Below are 23,494 nucleotides of genomic sequence, written 5' to 3' on the forward strand. Positions count from 1 at the left end.
TTTTTCTCTCTGCTTGCTGGGGGGAATTGTGATTGAGACTGTATTGGTTGAGATTGTGTATTCCCGAAACCTGTTTTCTCTCCTTCCATCTCTATATTGCATATTGGGGGGAATTGAGCAGTATCAGGGGGAAAGAGTGACATTGCATTTGATTGAACCCATGTCAAGTAGTATTATGTGCTGCATTGTTTTCCTATCAATATCAAGTATTATTCTATGCTGCATTATTTCTTATCCATACTCCTACTGATTAAAGAGATTGTTAATTGTGGTGACATCACCCAATGGTAATCAGTGTATAAATATTAATAGTGTGATATATATATTGTTCAAATCCATAAAATAAATCTTTTAACTTTGAAAAACAGCCTGCTTCCTGGTTCAGTGTGACCGGGGGGGATTCAAAGAGAGGAGCGTGATATAAGGGTACATCGTAAAGAAATAAAAGAACTTATAGACACAAAGATATAATGAAGGGTTCCAGCTGTGCATCACACGCTAGGCATTGATTTAGGTGGAGTGCTGGGTTTTAATCACTTACAGAGGGAAGTGAGTGAAATATGTGTGTGAAGGCGAGTGCCCCAGAACCTCCTTTGTTTCCATTTTAAGGTCTGCCAAGTGCACAGCATCAGTGATAAAATATTTGTATGGTAGGAGCATAATTAATTTCTTTGCTGCCCTTCGACTTCAGAAGAAGATGAGCCTTGTGGCACCAATGTGATGGAAGTCAGACGGACTGGGCTGGGATCAATAGACCGGCACCCCTTATGGGTAAATGTGGCACATGTATAGGGTCCATCCAATCAGCCGCGCACATTTTTTCTGTATGTTATTGTGTCAATATGATGCTGTGTATCTTTAAATGTTTCTGCTTGTACCTTTTTTTGGCAGAACATTCTTAGCAGGAGAGTTCTTTTCTGTTGCTCTCATCTACGTGTGAGAGTAAAACTTGTTATCCTTACAAGATCGACTTGGGTTTTTCTTCCTTACCAGGTTGTATTCTGCCTGGTGCAAGTGTTTAGGGGCGTGCCTTCAGGACCCTGCGCAGGATCCCAGCAATGCAGGCCTGATTGCTGGGGACCTGACTCAGTGGTTGAAGGTTGCCTGTATTGGCACCCGAAGGAAAATGCAAAGGTAGCTGTTCTGCCTGTTTATCCTTTGTTTGGGGGATCTGTGGGATGTATTGACCCACTCCGCTATCTTATGCGGCATCACTCTGATAGTAATGGTGCAAGAAACAGCAACAATGGCAGCAAAACTCTTGTGTTTGCCAAAAACCTCCAAAACCGCATGTTTAAATGCACAAAAAGATGGATGCACAATCTGCCACCCATGGTGCATGCGTGGTGGGATAGAGCATGCACTGCAGAAAATGTGCTAGTGGGCTCCATGACCAGCAAACAGAGTGCAGAGAGAGAAGCAGCGCTTTGAAAATGAATCTCCAAAATGTGCCTATAAATGACATTTGTTTTGTTGCTAAAAACTCAAAAATGCCTATACACAACTCTTCTCAACATTCAAACTCTTGCTTGGCGCTAATATTCATGTAATCCAATGAAGCATGGCAAATATACAAAGTCCTAAAGTGTAAAGAGCAAAACATTTCTTCAGACAAACTGGATTTTCTGTATACTGACAGCTCCTGTCCCTGTCAACATCGGTGTGCAGTACACTGGGCTAACTGTGAATGACAGCTCTGTCAGATGAGCTCCTGAGGAAAGTTCAAAGTATCTAAACTAAACGTCTGCCGGATTAGCAAACATGGATTGTTTCTAATAGGAATATAGATCTCAGTTGTATTTTTGATCCCACAGATTTAAAGCTAATAAAGTAATGTATTTATGTTTGATGCAACAAGTTTGCTTTCTGCTGGATTTAAGAAGTTAAGAATAAATTAGCCTGGCTGAGCTGCAAGAAGTGGAAAAACAGGTTTCTCCCAAAGGGAGAGAAATCCTCTCAGCAGAAACTCACTGATAGATGATAATTGTGATTTAGGCCAGACTTTTGTCTACAAAAAGCGAATGAACAATGGCAGATCCTTCAGCCCAGGAAACGGATGTGTGAAAGGGTCAGAAACTGCTCCTGGAAGGAATTCCCCAAAGGAGGGGGCTACTCCTGGACTCGAGGGAAAGACAAAGGGGCGGACCATTTGCTGTTAATAATGAACAATGAACAATTTTTAGAGACTCTTAACTTGTGATTCAAAGTGGTGAAAAATATAAAAAGAATAGATCTGCCAGTCATATTTTTGGCTGTACATTTCAAGAGGCGTTAGAACTGTGTAACATATTCTGGACAGGAATGGCAATATATGTGGTTTAATGTTAACTGTGTTAATGCTAGAATTCTGAAAATTTACACACACCTCCCTATGTTAAACGCACACATTTGTGGAAATTTGCAGAAAGTTTGGAAATTGTGTTCATGACGAAAAGGACGAAATTCTGTAGAAAGGTGAAACAAAATCCCCCAGCTGTGGGATTTTGATGAACAGATTCTACATAAAATATGGAATCTTTGTGTGTGATTTGCGTAGAGATTACCAATGTAAAAATATGTATTTAGGATGAAATCCGATTTTGACACTAGTGGACTGTACAGCTAAACCATAAATGTGACATCATCCGTCCTTGATCCAATCACTCAGATGCAAGGCTGAGATGAGGTCCTGATCCAATCCCAGTTCACAGGGGCAAGCTTAATTAAGCCGGCCCATACACCCATTTTGTGATGTCATTTAAAAGGATAAATAGAGACAGCTGACAACAGGTAGGGGCTCACTGATTCACTCGCTTTCCTGATTCCAGCGAAGCACTTTGTTACAGCATTCTACATCCAGCTTTAGCATCTTTCCAGATCCAGGTGCGCAGAACCTTGCTAAGCAGTAGAGAACTATTGATTTTCAGCAAGGCCTCAATCCTCAAACTTATTTCTCACAACCCAGTGGAGAGCTGTGGTGTGGGAAAGCCTTCTGAGCTAGTATCCTGAAAGTATCTGGCTTGCTACCACAAGGCTGGCCTGAGGAATTTGCTATCCAGCTGATTTGAAATACCCAGAAACAAGAAGGGCAGATCCTGTGTAAATCTGGTGACCGGCCTAGCTGATCCAGTCCCACGCCTGATGTGCTGTCCTTCGCTTGATAGACCCGATCCAATGACCAGAACTGACGGTACAATTGAATAACTTATTCTGTAAGTATTAATAGGAAATCCAGTGACTCATACTATATCTGCATTGTATGATCCCAATCTCAAACCGATCCCATCTTTAATTCAGAAACATAGTATTGCTAGAACTATCCTTGCCTTGACTTTTCTCTCATCTGTGTTACTAAACCATAACTTCTTATTGATTTGATTAAGAAAAGTAATTCCTAAGCCAAACGGAAACTAGAGTATCCCACATGAAGAGTTATGATCGGCCGTGAATAGTTGATTCCTGTGTGGCATTCTCTTTTTTCTAGTCCTTAACATAGTATAAGAAAACATATCTGTCATTTTTAAATCCGAATTTCTGTTTTCCATTCTCATGCCTATTTTGTAAAAACGTCTCTTACTACAACCTCTATAACTCCCTCAGTTTTTATGACAGAAGTGAAATTTCAACTCCTACTTGTACCTAACATCGTTAGCTATCCATAGAACCCACAATCGCAGTGCGAAACAGTGCGATTGGCCAATTATAGCAAAAATCGCACAAGGAAAAGTTTGCTACGATTTGACATTCTGAAAGGTTTTACACTTGTGAATTAGCTTTAAATTATTTCCTACTTTGACTTTGAGATTTCACATGTTTTCTTCAGACTAAATCATTGCTTGTGATTGTTTGCATCTATTCAAAGCGGCTCCCATAGGAATTTATAATAATTTAAGCATTTTTGACCACATTTGGTGCCTTTGCTCAGGCAATTTCAAATACAATTTCAAAGCCATGCTGACAGTTGAACAGCCAATTACGTTTTTCTCTTGTGTTTAAACGGGGGAGGTGGGAGTGATATTCTATTTGATTTGTGTTATTTTTGAGTACCTGAGTACCTGCTCTCTCCTCATATCTATTTAATTGCCTATTGGTGGGTTGGGAGGTGTTGCAGGGGGAACCCTAACCATAGTGCTATCTGATCCAAACCAACCCAACAGTATTCTTTTGTGTGCTGTATTTGTTTGTGTGCTCATTATTTGATTTCTAGTGCATTAAAGACATTATTCAGTGTTCTATCATCCCATGTGTGATTGTTGTTACCTATTAAAATATATTGTCAATGAAATTCTAAATACATAAATAAATATTTACCTTTGCAAACTAGCGTGATTCCTGGTTCAGTGTGACCAGGGAGGTCTCAGGAGAAGGGTGTGATATGAGTAGTATATCGTTCAGAATATTGAATTTATAGATACAAATAAATAAGGGTTTCATTTGTGCACTACATACTGGGCGTGACTTGGGTGTGTGCCAGATTGTTATCACTTACAGCGTGTCAGGGACATTCTGGGCGTGACTTGTGAATATGGTTACTTTGTGCAGTAATTTCAATGAATACGCGGTGCAGGCATTTTTTATTCTGTGCGCAGACTCACATAGTGCCGTTTACAGCAAGCACCAATTGCAGCTAAAATGCACCCTTTTCCATTAATCGTGTCCCATACTGTGTATCTGTGTCCTGCTGCAGCAGTATCCTGATTTGCTGCACCTGCTCTACAAGCTGTCAACTTGGCAGCTGCAGTAATAGCCAAGATTTAGCAGCGCGGGCCGACATTTAAGATATGCTTCCCTGTACCAAACCTATGATGATAGTGAGGGCTGATAACACCCTCTGCCAAGTACAGCACAGCATGCATCTACACTGGGCCCAGGCATCAAAGGAACACACCCACTTAAATGAAGTATTCTCACACAAGGGTACTGCATTCCCAAATGCCTTTGATCCAAGTGAGATGAGAGGGGGCAGGTTAAGAATGTCTCTCTGTCTCTCTCCTCGTTGAGCCCTCCTCTTCTGCTAGTGTGAAGCACTTTGCGTGTGATGGCAGAAGGGCACAGTCCATTTCTTTCAAGAGCAGGGATTGGACCACTAAGTCAGACTATCTTTACTCCAACCACCTGTACGCTTTTGCCTTTAAAGAAGGGGCCTCACACCACTTCTTTTATTCACTCTGAAACAACACTTGAGAATTATTCACTGAACCTCTTTTCAGAGAGTTGTACTTTCTAAAGCCCTCAACCACTAAGGTGGAGAAGGAGCAGCCAAAGTCAGAAGAGAGCTCTGCCCCTTAACCTTTTCCAGGGGACATTAGGGGTGATATTTTTTGTGGACAAGGACCTCCCGCTCTGCAGCAGAATCTCCTATATCTGGGAGAGCAGACCCTGCACAGAACCATTCTGCCTTCAAGTCCTCCTGAGTGGCCTCACAGCATCCAGAGGACTGGACCATCTGAAGCTACCTGTTCTGTGACACGGAACCGGTTGCACTTTGTTCACTGCTTATAGAACCAGAGGGAATTTGCTAGTGCTGTCTTTAGCGCTCCTCCGCCATTTCAAACTGTATCATCAGCATCTCGAACCATCTCAATGCTGCATTGTGCCCTTGCTGAGCCTGTTACCTACTAGGCTCTAATCAACTGCTTAATGCTAGGACCAGACTAGCACTCGAATGGCCTCTTCACCGACCCACACATTAGAGCAACGTGATACCAATTCGACAACTATCGTCCATGGACTCATACTGTTGAAGTATCACTCATCGACTCTTCCAAGCGGGTACGCATTTTCCAGGCTCTACCTCGAAAAGAGTGTAATCAATAGGGCTCCTGGCACCTCCCTGATCTGTCCAAGTGAATCAAACAAAATTGATCAGGGCGGCCAAACGAGGTCACCACACACACGCACACGTATTTATAGAATTGAGATGCTGATACCCATCTAATGGAAAAACTGTTTGTTTTTTTGGGACAAAAGAAATGCAGATCTATAAAGAAGGTAATTTAATATGGAAGTTCAAAACAAATCACAATTCAACAGGATGAAGGATCTAACAGCTGAACACATAGTTGATAAACTGAACAAACATAGTGGTCATAGACATTTGATGTGGGACCAAAATACAACATCAAAAAGCCCCTTACAATGTCATGGGGCCGTACAATCTTAATTCATAAGTGAGTTGAATTAAACAACTGAAATAGTAGCAATGTTGGTGTTAGACACTGCAGGAAGGAATGTCGGCACAGAAGTGTTTCAGCCATGGGGAGCAGGATACGCTCGAAGGTAAATGGCCGTCATCAACACAAACGAAAGTGGTGGCAGAACAATTAATGTTTGGTCCTGTCTTGCTCTGTCTGTGGAAAGAGGAGACAAGAATGTGTGAGGACGGTTGACAAAGTTTGGATCAATGATTGAATGTTTTATGCTTGCAAATAAATGCTACTACAAATGCCGAAATCAACACCCAAAAACAGGGGGTTGGTATTCTTATCATGTTCTGTTTTTTTGACACGGTCTGGGTGGAAACCCCTTTTGACTTGTTGTTGGTTGCTGTCAAGATGCAAGGGTGCAACTTTGAGGCTTGACCATATTACTCCATGTGTTGCTGAAAAAGCTATAGTGGGGTCTGTGATTTATCATCAATACTTCTCCGGTACACTAAAGAACCGGTTAGCAGTTCACATATATATGATGGATTCGTGCGTAACAAAGGAAAGCGCAAGGTCCATGCAGGTGGAGTATCTGGACATGTACTATGATAGAAATCTGTTTTGAAAGACAGTTTTAGAAAACACACATATGCGGTTGGGTTAGCAAGAACGTGGTTCTTCTCAATTGGATCGCTAAGTGTATTAGTCACAATGGCAATGTGTTTGAAATGTGCTGCCAGTGCTAAGTGCTTTTAAAAGTCGCTATGGTGGTGGTTGCGAAGGGGCTTCATCTCGATCAAGTGTCAGTAAATGGCATCAGGAAGTGTGTTACAAAAACCTCTGTTAACAAGGAAAAGCTCTCAGCTTCTGCAACCCTCTCTATAAATCCTAAGATGATCAGTGCAGCCTATCCTTGTTGCTCACAGCAACGGCTGATGACAGCCATGGAGCTGAGGAAAAATTACATGGAGACCGCATGTGGTCAGCATTTGTTTTTCCGAAGCGTGTCTCGCAATGCTCAAAATCCAGAAGGAAACTACCATTAAATAATGGTGAAGAATCTTACCTTTGTGGAGTGGATCCCGTAGATCAAGGTATTTGCCTGTGTGGTTAAACTGTGTGCGGTGACCTCATTTGGCAGCCCTGATCAATTGTGTTTACACAAAGAGATCCAGGTGAACGCACAGACCTGCATCGCTGAAAGCTCCCCTTCAAACTGCATAGAGGTACTGCATTCACGCATGCTCGATGCCCGCTTTCTGCTTGGGCCCACACAATCCACCCTAATTCACTCATATCAAAGTTCAAAACCAGGTTTGACACTGTCAACCCACGAAAGACCCTATAAAAGGTACTGTTGACCGTTAACTGCTCCGTTGGCCTTTTATAAGTGTTTCGAGGCGTGAACTAGTTTAGAGACTGGTTAAGTCCCTACTGCATCCCAATTTCACCAGAGACATATCCTTTTGTGTGGTTGTTAATTTGCTTATAATCCCTGAATTCAGAGCGCTACTTTCTTTAGTCTGTTACCTTTTCTCTGTCTTTCCACAGGGGTTGGTTTTGTACAGTGTTTTCTAGATAGTTGTATTGCAAATGGTGTGTTTGGTTAAAGTTTATATATTTTTATAGAACCTTGATTGGATATTATCTTTATGTTCGACTGTATTACTGCGTTTTTTGGGTCACTACAGGATCACATTCACACTCCTCTTACGAGCATAGCCCTCCCGCTGCCACGGTACAAAAAAAGGTCGAAGGAGGTATATCTCTTAACAGTGGCTGTTTTACCTTTACGATTGTGTTTCCTCTTGGTTTGTAGAAGTGTGAGGGCTGAATGTGCATTTCCACCCTTACTCATCCTTGTGTGGTGCAGACTCCAATTCATCACAGCGTCCTCTATTTAAATGTATTCATCTATAGCCCTGCTGCCATCATGATATAATGTGGTATGATATGGCATTTATAAAGCGCCAGCACACAAGTGTTTCTAGGTGTGGTTCGTGAGCCAGGTGCCAGCAGCAAAGTGATGCTAAAGCCCTCCAGACACAGGAGTACAGGGAGTGCATTACAGAGTAAAAGTTTTACAAAGTCCATCCCATGAAAGGTTTCTTATTTCATTTATGACCAGGATAATATCTATGGTAGATGTGAAATAATGTACACCAATGATTAGTTGTGCATGATGAGTCAGTCATACAGTAACAAAGTAAGAAATAAATTACTGTAACCCTGTGCGAATAATGCTTTAGCCTGTGTGCCTTCCTCCGAGCAGATGCTTGATAATAGGCCTGCTGTGTGGAGTTTGCAAATGCGGGTTCAAATCTTTGTAATAAACAAAGTGCTCCAATATGGCATTACCGTCATACAATTCCATGCCCTCTCTAGTGTACTGGTGAAAATCCCACTGTTTGTGTTTTTCGATTTGTTCAATGTTAAGTCATGCACATGCATCTGAATTTGTGCTACCACAATTTACCTGAGTAAAAAAAAAGAACGACAATTTTTAAAAAACATTTTCTTTCGATGTTGACCACATTACAATACTACTACTAACAATTCACCAAGTCGGATCCTGTGTGGGCAAAACATTGCCCCCAGTTAATGCAAAACCATGGTTCCTACAATTGGTTCCTGTTCCTGTCTGGTAATCCTCTGCCTTCAGAGGACTCTTTCTGGGTTTTCCAACTCCAGGTCTCGAGGGTGCATACAATGATTCTAAATGTATGCACATTTTTCCTCATGAATATTAATGAGAGTTATCCTGAAAACCCTTCAGGATCCTGGCGCCGAGGCCTGGAGTTGGATAACCGTAGCTGACCAGTCACTTTTCAATAATTGGGTTTGGTTTTTCCGCATCATAAATAACAAGGGGCATTACATGGAACTTAATAGGGCATTGGAATCAACCAGACATTTCACCTAGCAATGTCTTAATAAATTCAGTGTCAGGTGTGGAATCTGGGGTCCCTCGTTGCTGGCAGTATGCCAGAAGCCATTCACTGATCCAGCATTGTTAATAGTGAACATGAAATAAATTCACTGGAAAGAGCCCAACCACGCATGCGCATTAGCCATCAATCTTTTTCTTGAGCATGCATCAGAATCATGGTCTTCGGTTTCTCCAAAATTCAAAAGCAGCCATTCAAAGCTGTTGTCATGCTTTCCCACCTGTCTAAAATTGGAACCTGTTTCTTTTTGCTTTTCTTTCAAGAATGCAATTCTTCTATGGGCAGTTGATAACCTAGGTAACCTAGGGAATGCTACTTGTCTGAACTTTGATTTGTGAAGGACAGGGATTTCAGTTAACCTATATCGTGAAAGTAGTGCTGTCTTGGTTCTGGCCTCTTAGCAAAGCATTCATCTAGCAAACTGTTCTACTATTGTCTGAGCTACTGTCTTTTTGTTCAATTGTCCACTATTGTCTCATCTCTCCTTGTCCCATCTGCTTGCGCCACTCCCTGTGTCCTTCCCTAGTGTTCACCCCTCCCCAAACCCCGCCCTCACTCCCCCCTTCCTCTTCTCTCCTCTTTCTTCCTACTCTATAGTGCTCTCTGTCCCTCATATATTTTCTAACTGCTTCTCTATCGACTATCCTGCTCTACTCACTAAATATGGTAGGAGGAAGTTTAAAAAGGACATCCTGGTCTCCAACCCAGGCCTTCCTATCGCTGACATCTATACAAGTGCTTCCTCCAGGCAAACGCTCACCGACATCCTCTTTGTCGTTCCCTCGCCAGATCTATGGACTCTTCATATGGTCTCTGTGCTTTTTCCTTTCTCTTCTTCTCCCATAAAAAGAAGCATCCGGTGGGAGTCCCTCCTGTCCACCTTCGCTTCCTCTAAGGTTATCAGTAATATTTACCTGAATGGTACCGTCTTGGTCCAAGGCCCTCAGGCCAAACTTCTCCTCTTTGATAGATGCTTCCCACACCTCATCAATTGCCTTTCTTCTCCTGCTGTCCTCTCTCTTCTCTCCATGGCTACCTTGCTCCTACCTCCTACATCTTCTGCCTCCCTTCAGGCTTGTTCTACACCTCCACAGGGCATACCTTTGATATGTACCCCTCCCGGAAGTCTTTCGAGGAGGGCAATCTTCTCCATATTGCCAATCTAAACTCTTGCTCAGCTGTAAAACACTCCTCTGACATCTGCCGCCTCCTTGAAGAACTTGACCTCAATGTCCTCTGTCTCACTGAGACATGGTTCGCGACCAGCTCTGTTACAAGCTTTGATACTCTCCTCCCTGACGGCTACAAGATCCTCTCCATGCCCTGGTCCAACCGTTCTGGAGCATGGGTAGCCCTGATCATCCCTGAATGGATTCCTGCCTCTGTCATTCCTTCGCAGGCCTACTCCTCTTTCGAATGCCTCGTCTGCAAGCTCTCTCTCTCTCCTAGCCATTGCCTTACTGTGGCTCCTATTTATCGGCCACCTGGTCTGATCTCCTCCGTCCTCTCTGAGTGGGCGGCCCTCTCCTCTTCCCTTCTGGTCTCAACCATTCAACTCCTCCTTCTTGGAGACTTTAACATCCACCGGGATGCTTTCAGTCCTTCCTCTGGACTCTTTTGCAACCTCTGCAACTCTCTTTCACTCTCTATTTTCCCCCTGGCCCAACTCACTCTGCAGGGCACACTCTGGATGTTCTGATCTCTTCAGACCTTCCCCTTTTGTTAGGCAGAATTATATGCAGTACCCTTTGGGAACACCACATACAATTAGGACTACAAGTGACAGTACAAATTGACCTTTGTTACAAGCCTGTACTACACAGTAAAGTGGTAGCGATGGCTGAGCAGCCAGACTTATCTCAAGAGTAAAGTGAGCAGTATCAATAGTTACACAAAGAACAGCAATTACTATGATTCAAACAAACACTGACTCAAGGTTTCTGAGTAAAAGAATATATATTTATTTACACATGAGTTATTAAACATTTCACTATTATCAAACAGTTGAAAAATCACGTTACTAGTACACTACATCGCACCCAATAGATTCTGGACAAATTAGGTTCAAAATATAGTGTGAGCAAAATGGCAATTTAAAAGGTCGGGAAAGACAAAGTTAGACAGAAATTCAGCAGCATCAACAAGTAAGTAGGCAGGGCAATCTAGAAAAAGGAACTACAGTGAGGAAATCAAATTAAGGGGGCCTGGCCCAAAGTCAATGGAACAAAGTCTTTGCAGAGGATCACACAGTTCAGAGTAGTTTGCGGTTAAGTCTTTGCCAAGAGTTCAGAACAAAGTTGGTCGGACGAAAAAAGTTACTTTAAAGAATGGAGAAGGACAAGGCCTCGGATTAGCGAAAGATTTCACACACTTTGACCGTGGCTGGACGAAACAAACAACCGGGTTAGCACAGTACCTTTAGAGCAGAAGAATGCTGTAGCTGAGGCAGATGTTCTTGGCAGGTCCTGCAGGCTCAAAGTTCGTGAAGTGACTGTCGGATTGACAAGAAGGAGGAAGACTGGAGGGTCCTGCACTGCCCACGGAAGAAACCAGCAGTGGAGCACAGCAACAAATAAAAGGTACGCTCCTTAAAATGCAAGCAGGGTCCGTTCCTCCTGGCTATCCGGTTCACTGTAGCTCTGTACAGCAAATTCGACCAGAGAAGGGAGGACTGGTGAGCAGTTTGGTGAACTGGTTGTTCCCACCAGCTCAAGTGGAGAAGATTCCTTGCAGATCTTCCCTGTCGTCGAAGTTTGAAGATTCAGACTCGCAGCAGGACTTCACCGGGAGGTTCAGTCGTGGTAGAGGTCCTCTTCTGTCAGCTTCTCGTCGGCTCTCTCGATACAGTGGTGACTGCCTTTCCAGACCCAAAGACCTGCTTTTTATACAGTTTTACCCCATTCACACAGCCTGGCTGTCAATCACACAGCAGGGTGGCTGTCCCGCTTGGACAGTCACCAGAGCCAATCAAATCAGAGTGCGACACGGTTCTCCAAGGAGACCCTGTGCAGGGAGTCCTAAATCCCTCCCTCACATCCTGTCCATCTCAGACATACAGGTGCCTAAGGAGGGCTTCTGTGCAGAAGCCCGCGAAATGGCAGCAAACAAAGGAACCAAACCTGGTTTGGCGCACAGAGTAAAACACGAGAATGACTTTTACAAAAAGAGATGGCAAAAAAACCCAGCCGGAACCGTATAAAAATGTATATGGTCCAGCAGGTTTAAGTTCGAGGCTACCAAGATAGCCTAAAACAATACCAGGGCTATTTAAGATAACTGTGGTAGGAAAAATAGGGTAGTTACCACTGCCACCAGCCAAGTCTTAATGAAAAGGGAACGATACAATGTTCCAAAAGAAAGAGACAAAAAGGTATTAACCCTTTCCAGAACTCTATGTAAGATAGCTTGTACTGGGTCTGTGAGTTGTAAAAGAGACTAATAAAGTCAATGGCAACTTTACATGCTCTGTGAGACGGTAGTCAGTCCCAGAAAATGTAGTTGTAGTTTGGGAAGTCTAAAAAGAAAACCCTGTGTCAATGCACTAAAGGTGCTGTGTAAAACACAGTAAAAACATGACGCCTATGGAGTAGGTGAGGCTCCACAGTCTATGAACACAAGAACATGTTAAAAACACACAGCATGTAAGAGTGGGAAAAAAGGCTCACACTCTTACCAGGTGAAAAAACATAAATCCTAGAAATCCAGCAAAGCTGCTGAGGGACTCAGTAGCTAAGGGAAATTAGCCATTCTGGAGATTTCTCCCTAACACCTTTGTATCCCTCTCATCACTGCTCTCGCCTGGAGTGATCACTTTCGCCTTTCTTCCCAGCTCACTCTTTCCACCCCTCAGGCCAAGTCAACTCCAGCACTGCCACTTACCTCCTTGGTTATCAGACCCATGAATCATGTGTCAGTTGAGGCTTTTGCTGCCCCTTTCTCAACTTCCCTCCCCCTTTGGCTGACTCACACACCGATACAGCCCTTTCAATGTTCCACTCTGCTGTATCTGATACTCTTGATGTTCTTACCACTGTCATGAGGATCCGCTTGAAGCTCAAAGCCAAGTGCAACTCCTGGTACGACTCAGACGTCGTCACCCTTAAACGCAAGCGCAGAGTGGCTGGGAGGAAATGGTGTGCTTCCTGTACATCCTCTGACAAACTGGCCTGCCGCCATACCGGCTCTCTGTCCGCACCAAGAAGAGCGTCCTCATCCAAGCCTGTGTCTCTGCGGCATCCAACAACTTGGATGAACTCTTTAAAATCTGCAAGGATCTGGCAAATCCTGCTGCAGTCTTTAACTCTCCCTTCCCCTCCCAGGCTCTACATCCTGTCCTTTCTCTCTCTTCCTCTCCTCCTCCTCCCTCTACTCCCCACTCTTCCTCTGACCCTTCTGTGGCCACCCCTCCTACCTCTGTCTCTGCCTTTCCCCTGTTCTCCCCAGATGAGGTTTCTATAAAAGTCTGATCTATTAAAGTCTCGTCAAAACAGGTTCTCACCTGTTCCTCTAAAACCATCAAGGACCACAATGACACCCTGGCTCCTGCTCTGTCTGGCTTCTGCAACCACTCCATTGCCACCTGAGGCTTCCCTTCCCCACTGAAGCAATTCCTTGTGTGTCCTCACCCTAAGAAACCCTCAGCAGACCCCTGCTTCCATGCTAACTACGCCCAAACTCCATCACTCCTTTCCTGGGCAGACTCCTGGAAAAGCTGGCCATCACCCAGCTTACTCTTCACACTGAATTGTCAGGTTGTCTCCATGACCATCAGTCTGGCTTCAGAGCTACCAGAAGTATGGAAACTGCTCTCCTACACATCCGTGAAGACCTGCTCTCAAAACTTCACTCTAATACCCTCTGTGTCCTCATCTTACTTGATCTCTCTTCTGCCTTTTAAACGGTCAACCATGCCATTCTGCTCAACCGTCTCTGTGATAACCTGGGTATCACTGATCAGGCCCTGGCTTGGCTTGACTCTTTCCTCTCCGATCGACTCTCCCAGCTTCTTCAGGGGTCTAACCTCGCTCCCTGGCTGTTCAACCAATATCAGGCACTTTTTGCCCCCTGCATTGCCGATCTCTGCCCCAACATTCACCGCTATGCGCATGACACTCATTTTGCGGCTCCCTTCCGCCACCTCTACTCCTTCTCTCATCTCTGACTGACTGTCCATTATTCAGGAGTGCCGCCAATGATCTCTGCCTTAATGCCAGTAAGACAGCTATTCTCCTCATCGGCACACCTGCTCTCTCCTTGCCTATCACTCTCTGTGCAGCCTCACTTGGCCCTCTTCTTTCTCTCACCTGTGAGGGCAAAAACATCAGGGTCATTTTTGATGCCACACTCTCCATATCTCCTCACATTTCTGACATCTCTAAGAAGTCACACTACCAGCTACACCTCCTCAGAGGTATTCTTCCTTTCCTCTCCTTCCCCCAGAAGCTCACTGTCTCCAGAGCCCTGGTTCTCTCGAAGATGGACTATTGTAACAGCCTCTATCTAAATCTTCCTGCCTCTACTCTCTGCCCTTTGCAATTTATCCAGAACAGGACTGCGAGACTTGTCATTGGCCTCAAGCACAGGGACCGTATCTCTACAGGACTGAAATCACTACACTGGCTCCCAGTGGCTGCGAGGATTAAGTTCAAAACCCTCTGCATTGTCCACAAGGCCTTCTGGGGCCTTGGGCCAAAATACCTTCAACTCTCTCTTCCGAAATATCTTCCTTCTCGAGCTCTTCGCTCATCCACCTCCAACTACCTCAGGGTCAGCTGCTTCTCCAAGCCACGAGCTGGGGGTAGATCTCTCTCCTCAGCAGGGGCCTCCCTCTGGAACAGCCTTCCTGCCTCCCTGAAACTTGAGGAGAACCATCTCCGGTTCCGGAAGCACCTCAAAACCTTCCTCCTTGCCTCCGCTTTCTCTCCCTCTCTCCCCTGCAAAAATCACTGAACCTGCACTGAATCTGCTACTGGGCCACTCACCGATCTCTGTCCCTGGCCTAGCCACTCTTCCCTGCACTGCCTACCTGCACTACGGGACTGTCTCTGTATCCTACAGCCCCTTCTCCCGGCACTTACCTTGCACTTGCAACCAGCTGGCCCTATTATTTATCTTGTATTCTACTAACCATGTACAGCACTTTTTCCCCTCTCCCCTTCCCCTTGCACTTTTCCCAGTCCCCTCTACCCTTGCACTTGTGCGATCTGAATGACACCTGGCCTAGTAGGATCGTTGTCTGTCTCCCCTTGTCCCTCCCCCCCTGCCTCGTCGCGCCTTGAAACACTTGTGTATAGGCGCGTTACAAATGCCATATCATATCATATCATATCACTTCAGAAATACTTTGGTTCCGTTTTATTCTTGGACACAGCATCCGAGTGGATGCTTCTTCCAATGGGAGTCCATCTTTGGAGGGAATCGTTGAGTGAAACCGAGAAACTCTGCCACTTCGCCTGCCAAGGCACCAAAGGTACTGTAACGAAGAAGAGCAACTACTAGCCTCAGGAGTTGTCCAGGGGTTCCAGAGTCATCCTGGATCCTGTTCTCCTATCGCCTCTCAGATACTTTGGGGTGGTAGAACCATTTAAAGAACGCACAAGGTTATTGAACATTAGTGGACTGGGTTGTAATAGGCAGAATAAGTTACTCCCTGACCTTTTCATTACAGGTTGCCCTGGAGGGGGCATCCTCACTAAGAATGATCTATCTAGCCAAAAGAAAGTAATGGTTGTCCTGAAGGGGACATCCTCTGTAGAGGAGGTCCCAAATAAAGCCTGCATTCCAGTCACCCATTTTGAAGTTCCAGGAATGTTCACACCAAAACATGTGACGTATGATGACCAAATAAACCAGCAGAGAGCCGCAGTGGGGCTCTGCACAGTGCCTATTAGAAGAGCAACACCTATTGAATTACCGATACCCATAAAACCATGGACAGTAAGGTATCCATTGAGGAAACCCTACCAGCAAATGAAACGAAGGTAAGATTGCCCAAGTACTGTCCCGGAAGAAACCAAAAAGGCCTTAATGGAAGACGAATGGTGACGTCACAAGGGTCCGGACTAACGTGCAGATAGAAGAAATGACAACACAAAAATTACACACATTGACGAAACGCCATGAATAAAGATATTGTGAACCTAAAGGGGGAGAATGATGTTGAAATTCAAAGAAGTTCAAGCTGTAAGCAAGATGAAGATATTCAACCAGTTTGCACCTGTAAACACGCTTGGAACCACCAGAAAGATAAGGAAACAGTGCGGCTTGCTATGCTAACTATGCTAAGTAGAAAAATAGTGCGGCAAGCATCATTATACATAATCTACCTCAAACAAAGTACCTTATTATAAGTATGTTTTACTTTGCAAACGAAGCAGAACCAAACTAGGGCACTAAAGGCCAAATGAGCAGAGATTCATATTTAGCAAAACGAGAAGAGACAGCTGAATTGAAACTCGTCAGAGGCAGCTCGTGCCAGGGAAGCCAAGGTCATACCAATAGAAGCTATGAACAGTAGCTACTTTTAATTGAAACTAAGACCAGAAAATCCTGCCTCTGAATGATCGAGATAAGAAGGCGAAGGCAGGTGGCGGGTGAAACGAAAATCAAATAGACAATAGAGAGAAACTAGACTAATTTATGTTGTGGGAATCACGTGACGAGTTGAGCAAGAAGAAGCACGGGTTCACACCTACGCTTGCCACTGGACCAAGCAGAGATATCAGAACTTTTCCAGACAGAAGATGCAGTTTCGAGGCCAACCGCAGGGAATTAATTGACACATGGCTATTAAAGTAATGATTGATTGTAACCATAATGGGAGGAAGGCCGGGTAACTAAGGGGCACCCCGCACCTGGACGACCATTCTGCATGCAGCTAAGCGAAGTACAAAAGTATGCATGGGGTTGGTGCCAACCCAATCACAATGGACTAAATAATCTAGGGTCCTATAGATAGTAGAACAAATAGGGCGTCATACTTTTAGTGAGGTTCGCAGTAGTCATTTTTGAAGGAAGGGCTTAGATGCCCACCTGACAGTGTTTACCCAATTCCCTCACTCCGTTACCATATACAGATATAGTACCTATAGTAAAGTTACCTTTTTCCAACCAATAGAATTGCATGTTAACTTTTGAGTGTTACACGTCAATTATGACGAGTTTTGAGTATAAATGTTACAACTTGTATGAAGTTCGTTGGAGTTGAAGCGAGAAGGACAATCGCATCACTGCTGATATCCATGACTCCCCGTTTTTTGTACTTGTCATTAAACCATTGAGTTGTCCTTATTGATTGATGTTGGAGTAATGAATCTGCACCCCCATCCATCTCAAGGGTGCAGCTATCTCGTCTTAAAGTACTTCTGAGCAAACCTCGGCTGTATGGGCCAGACGGGGGTCTCGGGAGTACACTTGATAGCAGAGATTGATGGTTATCGATTATCGATTATTGATTAGAATAAGATACCCATTGACCGTCGACATAAAGTAACTCTAGGTCTTCGGCAATATCATGAGTCCTTTGCCATTCGCTGAGTAGACCGTGAAACTCCCCGTAGACAGTGGTTGTGTAAAAGAAGTCTGCAGACCAGGGTCTGAAGGAACCCGTGTTACCCACCTAACCCCTTCCCATTCCTACGGGCAGCTGAGCGGGCGAAAAACCGAAGAAGGGGGTAACAAGGCGGTGATCCCGAGGGTCCAGAGAGGAAAAAAAGTGCGAACGGTGAGTGAAAAAGACTGTTTTGGCAAAAGTGCATGTTTTAGAACAAGTAAAGGGAAAAGGTAACTAAGGGAGAGGGGAAAAAACTAAATATAGTTAGAAGTAGAGAAGAATGTATATATCTAAGGAGAAGGGAATAATGACTTGTGAATAATTAAGTAAATAGAGAGAGGTTACCGGGGAGGGCACCCGAGAAGAGAGAGGTTACCGGGGAGGTCACCTCGAGAAGTGAGAGGATTCACCTTATTCCTACGCTTTTAATACAAGCAGCTAGAAGAAACGTGTATCCATAGTCCTAACTAAAGGTGAACAAATAGACTACCACAGCGATTAAAGACGCGGTGAAAGGGATATGTTTAAACTCCATGAAGGGTTAATGATTAGAGGCAGAGATACCTGTGACCAGCTGGTGTTCGTCTAGTCTGTTAAAAGTCTGTCTTACATGTTTTTTATTGTAACATCACAAGTCGAAAAGTTTTCTTTGAGAAAACTGGTTTTAATTTTACGCGATTGAATAGCTAAAATAATATCGCATGCGAATCAATGTTTTTGAGTAAAATAGGAGATATAAAATTTGGTGTAAAAATTGGGATTGGAGCTTGCAGTGTTTGGTGCTTGCTCATATTGTTGGAAGTTGTTTAAGTTACATGAAGGGTTGACAAGTGTTATCTAAGGAGAAAGGGAAAAGATTTAAGCATGGAAGACATAATTCCATTGGCACACCTATGCAAAGAGTTGCTGAAACATGCACTTAAGTAAAAAAAATACAGTACAGAGTGGGTTAAAGGAACCGCCGACAAAATGTTTATGCCATGGCCACAGGGTGGGTCCTTATCTAAAGCTGTATTGCAACACATGATGACATATTTGCACGCCACATACACAAACGCCTCGCTGTTCTAGAACTTTGGAAGATGTATGAACAGGGACAGGAAGAGAAGCCACCGATAGATTGAATACTTAATGTATGCACATAGGACGGTGAGATGCCTACTGCGCCACCCGCCCCATCCGAAACGAAGGTTGAAGAAAACAAAGACGAGGGGTTATACCCGCTGAGAGAACTTAAAGCAGCTACAGGGTATAGTAATCCGGCATACGAGTCACCTACACAAAGGAGTGACCAAAATCAAGGGAGAGAAAAGGATAAGGATATCGCCTCCATGGTCCCAAGGGACAAGGACAGACGCAATGATGAGAGAAGGTACCAGACACAGACAAGTGCATCTCTTGATAAAGAAAGAGAAGGGAAAAGATGGAAGAGAAACAAAGATAGAACTGATAAGATAGCATTCACAAAAAACAAATGGATGGGAGGGCACATTTTATTGAAACTCGATGGCAAAGGCATTGATGATGCGAAACAAAAAGAGAGGCTAGACCTGGAACAGAGAAAGGGGAACGAGAAGGAATTGAGAGACGAAAGAATAAGGAAAAAAGAAAGACAAAGGCGAGAACAGCTATATCGTGAAGAGCAAGAAAGGCAGCATGATCGCAGACAGAGAACAGCGAATGATCAAGACAGACAGAAGCAGCAAAGGTCAGAGGAAGAGCAAAGAATACGAGAGAAGAGAATAAAGAGACAAAGGGATGAGGACATTCAAAGGGCAGATGAACGTAGAAGTGAAAAGAAAAAGTAAGAAGATAGGGTCAGAGAAGCACAGAAATTCGATGACGATGTAGAACGAAAGCAAAGACAGCGAGCATGCGATCTTAAATATCTGGAGAGCGAGGTTAAAAACCCGCTCTAGTGGTAGATTGGGAAGACATCGAAGAATTCCTCCCTGCATATGATTCAGTACCAGGAACGTCTAGGGTGAATATCGAGGATGACTTCGACACCAGAAGAATCTGAGAAATTATCAATAGAATATATGATGAAATGGGGTTAGAACAAACACCCCAAGGGGAGGGGGAAGACGAGCGCCTGGAGAGCACTCAGCTATACGACACTGAGTATGTGTCCCGAAGTAGTGGGAATAGAGAATTATCCCTGGATATACTAGAAATAAGTAGCAACAAAGATGACACAAGAAGTGGCATGAGTTGGGCACGCACAATGTCCGACTCAGAAAGGGAAGAGCGCGAGGAAAAAGAGGCAGAAATAAGGTGCGAAAGACGACTCCCAAGGGAGAAAGTGATAAGGCGGTCAGACACTAGTGAGTCTGCACCGAGGGCATCAGAGTCAGCCACACGGTCAGACCGATATGAAAAAGTATCTCACAGTCAGAGGGGGTGTCATCACCGCCCTATGTGGATAGGCTAAGGATGTTTCCAGGCAGGCAGCAATGTGGAAATATTACCCCTGCAGTAGACAGGAGAACAATGAGAGAAGAAAGAGAGAACTATTCATCCCAATTCCCGTTACTTGAGAAGGGGGGACGAGACTACAATATATTCCATGGCTACACATGGATCGAGAAAACTTGAAAAATAAGCTTGCAATGCTGACATCAGTGGCTGGAAAGTGGGTACACGAGTTAGAAAAAATGACAGGAGGGAACACGCTAGCTATAGGGGATATCAAGGGTCTTCTAATCGCTATACTTGGTGAGAGAGCAGACAATGTATGGACGCGAGCAGGCTACCCAGGTGTGACCACAATTAGCACTGCACATGATGGAGCTCCATTTAACAATTGCAGATCTGCAGTATGGAAGGCACTATGAGTGCTTTAACCAGACACTTCCGATATGGGAGCTATAATGACGCGTAAAATAAAGGAGTCTGAGGATCCTTTGATTTACATTCAGAATTTTAAAGACCCGTGTGTACTCGAGACTCATGAATCTTGGACAAAATCTATTCCGGTGTTCTACCTTATATTGTGCCACGGGCTGGCAGAGCCGGTACAGAAGCAGCTCAAGAAATTGGTAGGAATCGAGGCTAAACCTTGGGCAGAAATACAGCTGACCATCGCACACTATTGCAGGATACTGCAAGAGAAGAATTGCAAAAAGGAAGCTGCACGAAAGGGTGAGGAAGCTAAATTGGTTCAGAAGAAATGGTCAACATATGCTCTTGTGGGAGCAATGATAACTAGCACAGCTGAATCGAGCATGCAGCAGGTGAATAATGCGCAGCAGATTAATCAGGGCAGTACTGGGTTTAACTCCAGTTGAAGAGGATTTAGAGGAAGGGGATGGCAGAGTAATCAGGGAGGTTTTCAGAGTAATCAAGGAGGTTTCCAAAACATGCAGAATGGCAATCAAGCTATGTCAAATGGGCAAATGATCCGACCACCACCAGTATGTTGGTTGTGTGGGATTACTGGACATTTAGTGCGCACATGCAGAAACCAAGGCATGATGCAAAACGGCCAACGTATGGGAGCAGGTACAGTGAATCCACCTGCCGTTTTACAGCACATAGTTGCACAGAATCACACGGTCCAACAGCAAACACCAGGACCTCAGCAAAACCCAGAGCCCCAACATATAGTGAGTTTCCCACAAGTCACCACTGCAATTGTAACAAACAGTAAGCTCAGGGCAGACCATGAACCCTGGAATGAGGATTAACTCTACGAATGGGGGAAATCCGCCAGTACACGGTGGGCCAAAATTGTATATGGACTAGGCAGCTCACTAAGAACCCTGATGTGTTCTATCCTATCAGTGATACCAGACCCTCACCGGGAACCTAGGGTGGATGTCATTATAGGGGATAAGGAATATACCATCTTAGTTGACATGGGTGCAACACGCTCGTGCATACATGAAGGCAAGTTTTCCTTGTCCGGTAAAGCCATAGATACTCAGAGTTTCACAGGAGCTACTAGTCGTGTTCCCTTCACAAATCCACTTCCAGTCTCTATAGGAGAATGTGAGATGAATGTGCCATTATTATATTCACGTCAGACCCCAGTAAACACTTTGGTTTCAGATTTAATGACAAAGTCAAACATGGCGATCTCGTTCATGGATGAAGGCATAGTATGTTCAACTCCAGGAATGCACTATTCAAATGTATGGAAACTGATCAGAGCATACGCATGACACATAGCCATGAGGACTGTACCATTAGAGCCCGAAATGTTCGTGTATGGTAAGCGCATACTAATGGCAGGATTGCCAGGCCTTGCAGACAGAATCATGAGAACCCCAGGTGAGTTCCTATTTAGACCAAGAATACCGATGCACTGGGAGAAGGGACACGTATTTCCCTTGGTGATACACACAGCTGCAGTACGAGGGAGGATGGCCTTGATTGATGGTTATGACGACAAAGGCTGGCAATGGTGTGAAGTAATCACCATTGAAGAAGGATATCTATTGACTGACGTCACCGATGACGATCTGTTTGAAGAACAAGCAGATATGGGAGAGACAATGGTGGAAGTGAGTCTCACTTTTTGGGTGAGAATGATCAAAAGAGAAGTGCCTCAAAGAAAGATGTTGGCACCAAACTGTCCACAGTATTTTGATGACGACATGGCCCAGGTGCCTGTCTCAGTGTGGACCACAGGACCTTATGACGTAGGCCTGTTGAAAGGGGTTGAAGAAGGGAGAATTAAGCTAAAACCAGGAGCAATTTTTGCAAAAGCATGACAATATCCCATGTCCAGAGAGGCAGCTGAGGGGATTATTAAGCCAATTTCGGCTATGATGGAGCAAGGCATCTTAGTGATGTCAGAGTTATCATGCAATACTGCGGTTTACCCGATCAAAAAATCAAAGGAAGGATCTTGGAGGCATTTTTTATTGGTGCATAAAGCGTTCCAATTCCAGTGCATCCACCTAATGATGCACGCATGAAACCCTCAAAGGCACCCAGACCTTACATGGTCATTCCGGTCCCTAGAAGATCTGTGATTAGCAATGACATACACACACTTGTGGTAACAAACAAAAAGAAAAGCCGGAGACAGGGTCAGCAAAGAGTGAATGAAGAAAGATTACTGACAACCACACACATGCAAACACTGAATGCACATGCAACAGGCCTAGTGTCAATGACTGCAAAACCACAATTCAAAGCCTCAGAGAAGAAAAGACTGCCTACTATTGAAAATATCACTACAAGTAAAATAAAGAGCCAAATGAAGGAAGCAGACATAGTGGAAAGACTAAAGGAGCTGAAGAAGAAACCCACAGAGACAGCAGTGACAAAGTTTGGAAATCTTGCTTTTGAGTAGACCGTTGATTCGTTCCATAATGACATTTGCTTGGGGGTGGTAAATTGAGCACATGCAGTGTTTGATGCCAAGGAGTGCAGTAATTTCTTTGAAGACCTTGTTGAAAAAGAGGGTGCCATTATTGGACTTTCAAACATTGCACTCCTCCCAGAGAGGAAAACCCCATGGACCAAAAGGTTTGCTGCACATTTGTGATCTGGGTGGACACAAAGGCCGGCCTCAACCCACTGGGAGAGGGGGAGCACTAACACAATGGGATATCACGCTCTGTTACATCTCTCACCCATGTCCGCATAGTCAATATGGAGCTTGCGGAATGGCCTTATGGGGCGGGGCAGGGTGCCTCATAATGAGCAGAGTTTCATTCCAGTGCTGAACGCTTGGCATGCCGTGCACTATATGACCAGGGTTGAGAGGTGTTCCTGGAGGGTTGGTATGAACCAGTCTTCCTGATTTCTGCTGCAATGTGTTGTTTCGAACTGTGAGAGGGTATTGCAATTGCTCAAACGCCATGTGCAATAGTTCAAAGGGCATTACTGCCTTGCCTGTGCATTGAGGTGTTAGG

General features: G+C 44.4%; 1 long non-coding RNA gene across 3 annotated transcripts in view; it reads right to left on the minus strand.

The window, feature by feature from the left end:
* Positions 1-23,494, minus strand: part of LOC138566345 (uncharacterized) — a 706,078-nt gene that overhangs the window by 237,843 nt on the left and 444,741 nt on the right. For 2 of the 3 annotated variants that reach the window (XR_011301910.1, XR_011301909.1), the window contains exon 5: positions 5,993-6,329. The exons of the other annotated variant lie outside the window; for it this stretch is intronic. This is a non-coding gene — a long non-coding RNA (uncharacterized lncRNA). Of the gene's footprint in view, positions 1-5,992; positions 6,330-23,494 lie in introns of those variants that run through there. 3 annotated transcript variants of the gene reach the window in all.

Source organism: Ambystoma mexicanum, chromosome 2p, assembly GCF_040938575.1.
Source record: "Ambystoma mexicanum isolate Mex_15411 chromosome 2p, UKY_AmexF1_1, whole genome shotgun sequence".
Lineage (NCBI taxonomy): Eukaryota > Metazoa > Chordata > Amphibia > Caudata > Ambystomatidae > Ambystoma > Ambystoma mexicanum.